We start from the raw sequence: 10,407 nt of genomic DNA on the forward strand, positions 1-10,407 counted from the left end.
TACTCATGGCCTGTTCACTCCCCCCATCACTACCCCATGGAAAAGAAGCCTCAGTAATTCTCTGTGGGTCAAAAAGAGACTTTCATTGTTGTAGCAGTACTTATGGCCTTTTAGTATAAGAGGCAAACTATATTCCCTGGGGATATGACAAAGGAATTTTGTGATGAGGCTTAAGCTATTCAAGTGGGATTATAGAATTAGTTTCAAATGTTTGGAGCCAGGGATGTATATATATACTACTAACATTACTACTAAAAATAATGGACAGCTGGGCATGGTGGCTCACACCTATAATCCCAGCACTTTTGGAGACCCAGAAAGGGGTTGGAGAGCAGCCTGAGCAAGAGCAACACTCAATCTCTACAAAAAAAAAAGAAAAATTAGAGGGGCGGAGCAAGATGGCGGACGAATAGCACCGCCAGACAGAGGGTCTCTACAGAAAAGACCAATTCTAGCAGAAACTAGAGGAAAGAAGCAAGAAGACGAGCATACAGCGGACAAGGGCCGGAAGGAGGGGTACCTGAGACCCCGGGAGACTCCACGGGAGGAGGCTGCGGAGGAGAACTGGAGGCTGAGACCACCGGAGCAGCCCGGAGACCAGCGGCAAGGGTAGGTGGAATTGCTGTTTCTCCTCCCCTGCATTCGGGACTGCTGGCGGGCTCCCCAGTGGGTGGAGAGACCTGCGGACATCAGCCCAGAGACTGCCGCCGCTTGCCAACGGTGAGCCTGTAGCAGACGTGGCACCAGGTTCCCAACTTCCTCCGGGCACCTCCGTGTGCACGGACCCGAGCCGCGCGGCAGGCGCCATATTGCCTCCTCCTCCCCTCCGCCGACCCTACCCGCGGCTGCCCAGAGAGACAATACAGCCACCAGCCGGAGGCACCTCCAGGGAACGGGACCTTCCCGTTTGGGACCCCGCCCGCCCTCCCAGGTGCTGCTGGCACCGTGTTCCCAGGAAAACGTTGCCGACTCAGAGGCTGAGAGACATAGATCCAGCTTGGGCTCCCTGTGGGTGAATTAGGACCGGAAATCCTCTCCCTGGTGGGAATACAGTTTGAACTCTGGGACCCAGAGGTCGGACCTGCAGACCAGATCCCCTGCACCGAGGGCTAGCATTGCCCGGGGCACAGAAGGATTATACGCGAACAGCCTACTGAGGGCTGTGTGCCTCCAGGGGCGGATCGGCGTCCTAGAGGGCAACCCTCCTCCCAGGAGGAGGCCATGCGCCCAACCCAGGTGGCGTTCCTGTGCAGGGAACCTCCCCGCCGGCACCACAGTCCGGGGAGGCCTGGTGGCTTGTGGTCTGGCCTGCTGGCAGAGGCCCAGGAGTAGCTGCAGAGTTGGGGAGGGTGGAAAGAAGCGAGGCCTGCTGCAGACTGCGGGTCTCAGACAGCCCCACCCCCACCTCCAGACTTTCTGGCTGAGCGGGACCATTCCAGCCCTGCCCTGACAGCTTTCCCTGTAAGCTGAGAACAGAACTTTGACCCCTGCTAACGGCCTGAGGGCAGGCTTACCCAACCCAGCTCCGCCCAGAACGAGAGCTGATAACAGGACTCAAAATCAACACCATAGCCTGTTCCTCCAAGCAAACGCCACCTACTGACAGGGGCGGCATCTTGCACAGCCTTTCCACGGCATCCACTGACTCAATATACAGGGAGTGGTCCAATTTCACCCACAGGCACCACCTAACGCCTCAGAAACTAAACAAGGTGTGTGAATACCCAAACAATAACCTAAGGAAAGAAACAACAACTGATCAACATGGGAAGAAGTCAGCGAAAGAACTCAGGAAATATGAAGAACCAAACGGAAAACACACCCCCAAGGAGGAGCACCAGCCCCCTAGAAACGGACACCGACCAAAATCAGGCAACCAATATGACAGAAAAGGAATTTCGTATGTGGATCATAAGAACACTCACCCAGCTGCAACAACAACTCAATAACCAACACCAAGAAAACACAAAAAACCTCCAAGAAATGGAACAAAGGTTCAACAAAGAGATTGACACAGTGAAGAAAACTTTAACCGAAGTCCTGGAGATGAAGAATCAACTCAGAGAACTACAAAATACTGTGGAAAGTCTCAAGAACAGGGTAGATCAAGCAGAAGAAAGAATCTCAGAGCTTGAAGATAACACCTTCCAATTAAATAAATCAGTCACAGAAATACAGCAGAGAAACAAGAGAAAAGACCAAAGCCTACAAGAGCTGTGGGATTATGTGAAAAAACCTAACGTGAGGGTCATAGGTTTAGCCGAAGGGGAGGAAGACAACACTCAAGGGCTGGACAAGCTTTTTGAAGATATAATAGAGGAAAATTTCCCAGGCCTTGCTCAAAATCTCGATATACAAGTTCAAGAAGCCCAGAGGACCCCTGGGAGATTCAATGCAAACAGGAAGACGTCACGTCATGCAGTCATCAGACTGACCAAAGTATCAACTAAAGAGGCCCTTCTAAGAGCTGTAAGACAAAAGAAGCAAGTGACATACAAGGGAAAGCCAATTCGAATAACATCAGACTTCTCTAATGAGACTTTACAAGCAAGGAGAGACTGGGGCCCCATTCTCACTCTTTTGAAACAAAACAATGCCCAGCCTAGAATATTATTCCCTGCAAAACTAAGCTTCATATATGAAGGAGAAATAAAAACATTCTCAGACAAGCAAAGGCTCAGAGAATTCACCAAGACAAGACCAGCCCTACAAGAAGTACTTAAAACAGCGTTACGCACGGAACATCATAATAATAATCCACGGATATAAAAACAACCAAAACCCAAAGATATTAAAGGCCAGATATTACAATGGCTCAAGACAGAAATCATAGCAACAACATCCAACCCAACAGAATGATCAGTAATCTACCTTACCTATCAGTTCTCTCAATAAATGTGAATGGCTTAAACTCTCCACTCAAGAGACATAGGCTGGCTGAATGGATAAGAAAATACAGGCCAAGTATATGCTGTCTTCAGGAAACACATTTAACCTGCAAGGATGCACATAGACTAAAAATAAAAGGGTGGAGATCAATATTCCAAGCAAATAGAAACCAAAAGAAGGCTGGTGTGGCAGTTCTAATTTCAGACGATTTAGTTTTTAAACCAACAAAAGTAGTAAAAGACAAAGAGGGTCATTATATAATGGTGAAGGGCACAGTCCAACAAGAGGAGATAACAATTTTAAATATATATGCACCCAACTTAGGTGCACCCAGATTCATAAAGCAAACCTTACTGGAGCTAAGCAAATGGATTAATAGCAACTCCATAATCGCCGGAGATTTCAACACCCCACTGACGGCACGAGACAGATCCTCCAAACAGAAAATTAATAAAGAAATAATGGACTTAAACAAAACTCTAGAACAATTGGGTCTGACAGACATCTACAGAACATTCTACCCAAAATCCACTGAATATACGTTCTTCTCATCAGCTCACGGGACATTCTCTAAGATTGACCATATCCTAGGACACAAGGAAAATCTCAAGAAATTTAAAAAAATAGAAATCATACCATGTACTTTCTCAGATCACAGTGGAATAAAACTAGAAATCAACCCTAACAGAAACTCACATTTCTACACAAAAACGTGGAAATTAAACAACCTCCTACTAAATGATTACTTCGTAAATGAAGAAATCAAGACGGAAATAAAAAACTTCTATGAAGAAAACGACAATGGAGAGACAAGTTATCAACTCCTCTGGGACACAGCTAAAGCAGTTCTGAGAGGAAAGTTTATCTCCATAAATGCCTATAACCAAAAGGCAAGAAGATCACAAATAGACAATCTAATGAAACGACTCAAAGAGCTGGAAAAAGAAGAACAGACCAACCCCAAACCCAGCAGAAGAAGTGAAATCAACAAGATCAAATCAGAACTAAATGAAATTGAAAACAGGAAAGCTATTCAGGAGATTAATAAAACAAAAAGTTGGTTCTTTGAAAAAATAAACAAAATTGACACGCCATTGGCTAAGCTAACGAAAAGCAGAAAAGAGAAATCTCTAATAAGCTCCATCAGGAATGAAAAAGGAGATATCACAACTGATCCCAAAGAGATACAAGATACAATTTATGAATACTACAAAAATCTTTATGCACACAAACTGGAAAATGTGGAGGAAATGGACAAATTTCTAGAAACACACAGCCTCCCTAGGCTCAACCAGGAAGAAATAGATTCCCTGAACAGACCAATCTCAACAGCTGAAATAGAAACAGCAATTAAAAATCTCCCTAAAAAGAAAAGTCCCGGTCCAGATGGCTTCACACCTGAATTTTACCATACTTGCAAAGAAGAACTAGTACCTATCTTGCAGAAACTATTCCACAACATCGAGAAGAACGGAAACCTCCCCGACACCTTTTATGAAGCGAATATTACTCTGATACCAAAACCAGGAAAGGATGCAACAAAAAAAGAAAACTACAGACCAATATCCCTAATGAATATAGATGCAAAAATTTTCAACAAAATCTTAGCTAACCGAATCCAGACACTTATCAAAAAAATAATCCACCACGACCAAGTGGGCTTCATCCCAGGGATGCAGGGATGGTTCAACATACGTAAATCTATAAATGCAATTCACCACATCAACAGAAGCAAAAACAAAGACCACATGATTCTTTCAATAGATGCAGAAAAAGCTTTTGACAAAATTCAACACCCTTTCATGATACGAACACTTAAGAAAATAGGCATAGAAGGGACATACCTAAAAATGATACAAGCCATATATGACAGACCCGTAGCCAACATCATACTGAATGGGGAAAGACTGAAATCATTCCCACTTAGAACTGGAACCAGACAAGGCTGCCCACTATCTCCACTTCTATTCAACATAGTGCTGGAAGTCTTGGCTACAGCAATCAGACAGGAAAATGGAATCAAAGTTATCCAAATAGGGGCAGAAGAGATCAAACTTTCACTGTTTGCTGATGATATGATATTGTATCTAGAAAACCCCAAGGATTCAACCAAGAAACTCCTGGAACTGATCAATGAATTTAGTAAAGTCTCAGGATACAAAATTAATACACAGAAATCAGAGGCATTCATATACGCCAACAACAATCTAATTGAGAACCAAATCAAAGACTCAATTCCCTTCACAATAGCAACAAAGAAATTAAAGTACCTAGGAATATATTTAACCAAAGAGGTAAAAGACCTCTACAGGGAGAACTATGAAACACTGAGGAAGGAAATAGCAGAGGATGTAAACAGATGGAAATCCATACCATGCTCGTGGATCGGCAGACTCAATATCGTCAAAATGTCTATACTACCCAAACTGATCTACAGATTCAATGCAATACCTATTAAAATCCCATCAGCATTCTTCACAGATATAGAAAAAATAATTTTACGCTTCGTATGGAACCAAAGAAGACCCCGAATATCAAGAGCAATTCTAGGCAACAAAAACAAAATGGGAGGCATTAATATGCCAGATATTAAACTATACTACAAAGCTGTAGTAATTAAAACAATATGGTATTGGCACAAAAACAGGAATATTGACCAGTGGAACAGATGTGAGAATCCTGATATAAAACCATCCTCATATAGCCATCTAATCTTTGACAAAGCAGACAAAAACATACGCTGGGGAAAAGAATCCCTCTTCAATAAATGGTGCTGGGAAAACTGGATAGCCACCTGTAGAAGGCTAAAACAGGACCCACACCTTTCACCTCTCACAAAAACCAACTCACGCTGGATAACAGACTTAAACCTAAGATATGAAACTATTAGAACTCTAGAGGAAAAAGTTGGAAACACTCTCCTAGACATCGGCCTGGGCAAAGAGTTTATGAAGAAGTCCCCAAAGGCAATCACAGCAGCAACAAAAATAAATAAATGGGACATGATCAAACTACAAAGCTTCTGCACAGCCAAAGAAATAGTCATGAAAGTAAACAGACAACCTACAGAATGGGAGAAAATTTTTGCATCCTATGCATCCGATAAGGGACTGATAACTAGAATATACTTAGAACTCACGAAAATTAGGAAGAAAAAATCAAATAACCCCATTAAAAAGTGGGCAAAGGACTTGAACAGAAATTTTTCTAAGGAAGACAGAAGAATGGCCAACAAACATATGAAGAAATGCTCAACATCTCTAATCATCAGGGAAATGCAAATCAAAACCACAATGAGATATCACTTAACCCCAGTGAGAATGGCCTTTATCAAAAAATCTCCAAACAATAAATGCTGGCGTGGTTGCGGAGAGAGAGGAACACTCCTACACTGCTGGTGGGACTGCAAACTAGTTCAACCTCTGTGGAAAGCAATATGGAGATACCTTAAAGCGATACAAGTGAATCTACCATTTGATCCAGCAATCCCATTGCTGGGCATCTACCCAAATGATCCAGTGACACTCTACAAAAAAGACACCTGCACTCGAATGTTTATAGCAGCACAATTCATAATTGCAAGGCTGTGGAAACAGCCCAAGTGCCCATCAATCAAAGAATGGATTAATAAAATGTGGTATATGTACACCATGGAGTACTATTCAGCTCTAAGAAACAATGGTGATATAGCACACCTTATATTTTCCTGGTTAGAGCTGGAACCCATACTACTAAGTGAAGTATCCCAAGAATGGAAAAACAAGCACCAGATATATTCTCCAGCAAACTGGTATTAACTGAGTAGCACCTAAGTGGACACATAGGTACTACAGTAATAGGGTATTGGGCAGGTGGGAGGGGGGAGGGGGGCGGGTATATACATACATAGTGAGTGAGATGTGCACCATCTGGGGGATGGTCATGATGGAGACTCAGACTTTTGGGGGGAGGGGGGGAAATGGGCATTTATTGAAACCTTAAAATCTGTACCCCCATAATATGCCAAAATAAAAAAAAATAATTAAAAAAAAAAAAAGAAAAGAAAAATTAGCTGGGCATGGTGGCATGTGCTTGTAGTCCCAGCTACTCGGGATGCTGAGGCAGGAGGATCGCTTGCGACCAGGAATATGAGGCACTCTGGGTGGTGAGGAATGGGTGTTTGTTGTATTATTTTCTGAACACTAAACTTTTAAAGGTTCCGTTCTTCATTCCATCAATACCTTTAAATAAAATGAGAGTGACATGTGTAAAATGGCAATGATTTGTCACGCAGGGATGCCGGTGGTGCTGAATATAGATAACATTCTTTTGAATAGCACTTTTATCTTTAGGGCTCCTTAATATTATGACTTCATCAATTTGGCCACTAGATAGGAATTAGAATTTCCTGGCAGGAATGAGAGGCTCTGGGAAACCTAAACTGCAAATAAGCAATTAGTATTATAATTAGATTAAAGACTATTTATTACCATGGTTAATGACAACAGATAACCAATTTTGTGCTGCAAAAAGAAACTGCAAATGTTTAATACTTTCCTTGTGGCTTATAGTTAAATAGCTACATAGCATTTTTAATTTGTAGAATATTTAACTATGATGTCAAAATAAGCTAAATTATTCTATAAATTTACTCAAAGCACTTTATTCAGTTTTCCTATTTTAAAGCAACCTTAATAATAAATAAAACATAACAAATTTGTTTCTTCTGCTCACCATTTTAATAACAGTAGCAAATGCAATAAATGACAGGTATATATGAAGCGCTATTCTGGGAGCTTTGAATATCTTAAATATAGAGAAGGATATAGTCTTAGTTACTCTGAGAATTTGTTGGCTGACTTGGTATGTTCCTTTGGAAATCCATAGAATGGTTTTTATTCAAAAGCATAGCATCCATATTTTTAACTTTCACTGAGGTGCTAAGGAATTAGATTCTAGAGTTAGTATTCGAATCACTTTCCATTTCATGCTGTGTGGATTTGCTGAAAACAGTAGTATCATGAGGAGAGTTTGTAACTTAAAGGATATTTGTGATAACAGTAATGCCACCTGCCACAGGTGCACATTAGGCTCCAGTGACTGATCAGTGGTCTTAGAGCTTCCCTGAGCAGGTCTTCTATAGTTGATCTGGCACCCAAATTAGTCAGTGGTGCATGACTTGCTGATGAAGAGACATATGATTATGTGGGGGGTTTTTTGAGTAGGTCAGTTGTAGAATTAGGAATGCCATTTACAGTGAATTTTGCTAGTTTTCTTTTTTTCTAACTGGGCAGGGAAAGTCTTGTAGTTATTTCCCTAAAAATATTAGCAAGTAAGGAGGAGGTGATTAAGCAGCTATTAGTGGGACGTCAGCAATATCAAGGGTTTGGAATTAGTCACTGAGTATCTATTTGAACACTAGGTGTTTTCATTTGCACATATGGAGTGAAAGTACTGACTAAGGATGTTCAGCAAAACAATTTGAATAGCAAATGACATTGTAGCCTTGGTTGGCAAGAGAGACTAAGAGAGCTGAGAGCAGGCATTGATCAAGGGGTATAAAGAATAATGTGTCTGTGTTTTTTTTATGTTTTTTTCCTTTTATTTAATTATATTATGTGGGTACAGATATTGTTAGGGTTACATATATTGCCCCTGCCACCACTCACACCCCACCCCCCTCCGCAGCACAATTCACTATTGCACGGTCATGGAAACAACCCAAGTGCCCATCATTTCAGGAGTGGATAATTAAAATATGGCATATATGTCTGTGTTTTTTTAAAAAAAAAAATTCTTCTATTGAGATATCTCCTCACAATGTTTAAGGATGAGGGCCAGGGATATTATCCTACTTACAAGGTCATTTACTAGGGAAAAAGGAAAGGTAAATATGCCATCCTAGAAATTCAGAAGAACAAATCCCATGATTATGAATTTGTGTACACATGAGGGTGGTAAGGTTTAGAAAAACTCCTTTCAGTATACTCTATCAAAATTCACTGACATTCATCCCTAGGAACCCAAAGTTTTGAAGATGCTCTAAAAAATTCCAAGAAGTATGGTAGAAGAGGAAAAATTTTTTCTCTGTTGTGGCACATGTATTCAACCCAAGAATCAAAGAGACTGGATGGATTAGTTAATGGCCATTTTATTAAGATGCCATTTCATGAGCACCTACTATGTGCTAGAATCTTTGTCTACAACATCTCTAATTCTCAAAACAACATTTATCTCATTTTAATATGAAGACACATGAACTCGGAAAGGTTAAATATATTGACCAAGAATACAATGTTGAAGAGTTGTTATTTAACTAAGGTATGTTTATTCTACAGGGGATCACATCAGTTTGGTGTATTTAGTGTCATTAATTGGGCAGAAATCTAATTGCCTCCCTCCAAATAAACACAATATATATTGTTTAAATTAAATCTATCTCTCATAACTTGGGTTTTGTGCAGAAAAAAGGAAAAATTAAACCTATCTCTTCTTCTAAAAGAAACACAAATAATGTTCTTTTAGTGTACTGCTGATGGGGTAGAGCAGATATTTTCTCCAGATGGTGCTCTATGCCTTTTGTGGGGATTTTGAACAAGATTACAAACAGTGGTATCATTAATCATGCAAGTTGTTTCCATCTGTAAAATGTCAATGAATTACATTCCTCAGAGTACAAGCAAGAATGGCCATCTATGGCATTATATATTGTGAACAGTCCTAAATTAGTGTGAAACCACCTACTTTTAGTAATCATGACAGTGTCAGGAAGTAATGGGGCATTTAATTGAAAATAGCTGAGAGTATCCAGATCTTTGATAATTGCTTTTGTAATGTATTATAAAATTTGGACAGGAGGAATACTCCATTTTAAAATTATTTTCTTAGGCTTGTGTAAAAATGATTTTGCACTCCTTTGGTTTTCTTAGGAGAATAAAAGAAGTAGCAGAGATGCTCTCTGCTAAGCAAGAAAAATAAAAAAAAAATAAAAAGCCCAAGGTTAAAATGTTGGGCTGGATATGCAAATATGTACAATAGCCAACCTGCTATATCTTACCATCACTTTCCCTCAGGCATTTCATCATTTATATTTTCTGTGTGCCAAGTATTTAAGAACTCATTGGCATCATTAACCATTTTTATTCAAGAGCAATGTATGGATCTCCATTTCTTTAGGGCCAGTTATTGGGGCTGTATTAGTTTTCTTTGGTCTGATTCTACATGATCTTTGTAGCCTCATGTTGGTTTCTCTGCATTTAAAAATGTCACCCTTTTCAGTCTTCACAAACTTATTTTGGTAGGTAAAGACCTCCTTCTGCTGAGTCTCCAGATGGGTGAGACTGCCTTGGGGACTGTGGGTGAGCACTGGAACAGGACAAGAGGCTGTTTCCAGATCTGCAGTCCAGTCGATGGTCTAAAACCCTGTTGCCAGGGGCATGGGTGGAAGTTGCATCTGCCAAGTTCCTGGGTGGATAGGACTGCCTCTGGGTCCATGGCCAAACAGGGCTGAAGCTGGGTCATAAGGCTGTTTCTGGGTAT

The sequence above is a fragment of the Microcebus murinus genome, chromosome 7 (genome assembly GCF_040939455.1).
Source record: "Microcebus murinus isolate Inina chromosome 7, M.murinus_Inina_mat1.0, whole genome shotgun sequence".
Lineage (NCBI taxonomy): Eukaryota > Metazoa > Chordata > Mammalia > Primates > Cheirogaleidae > Microcebus > Microcebus murinus.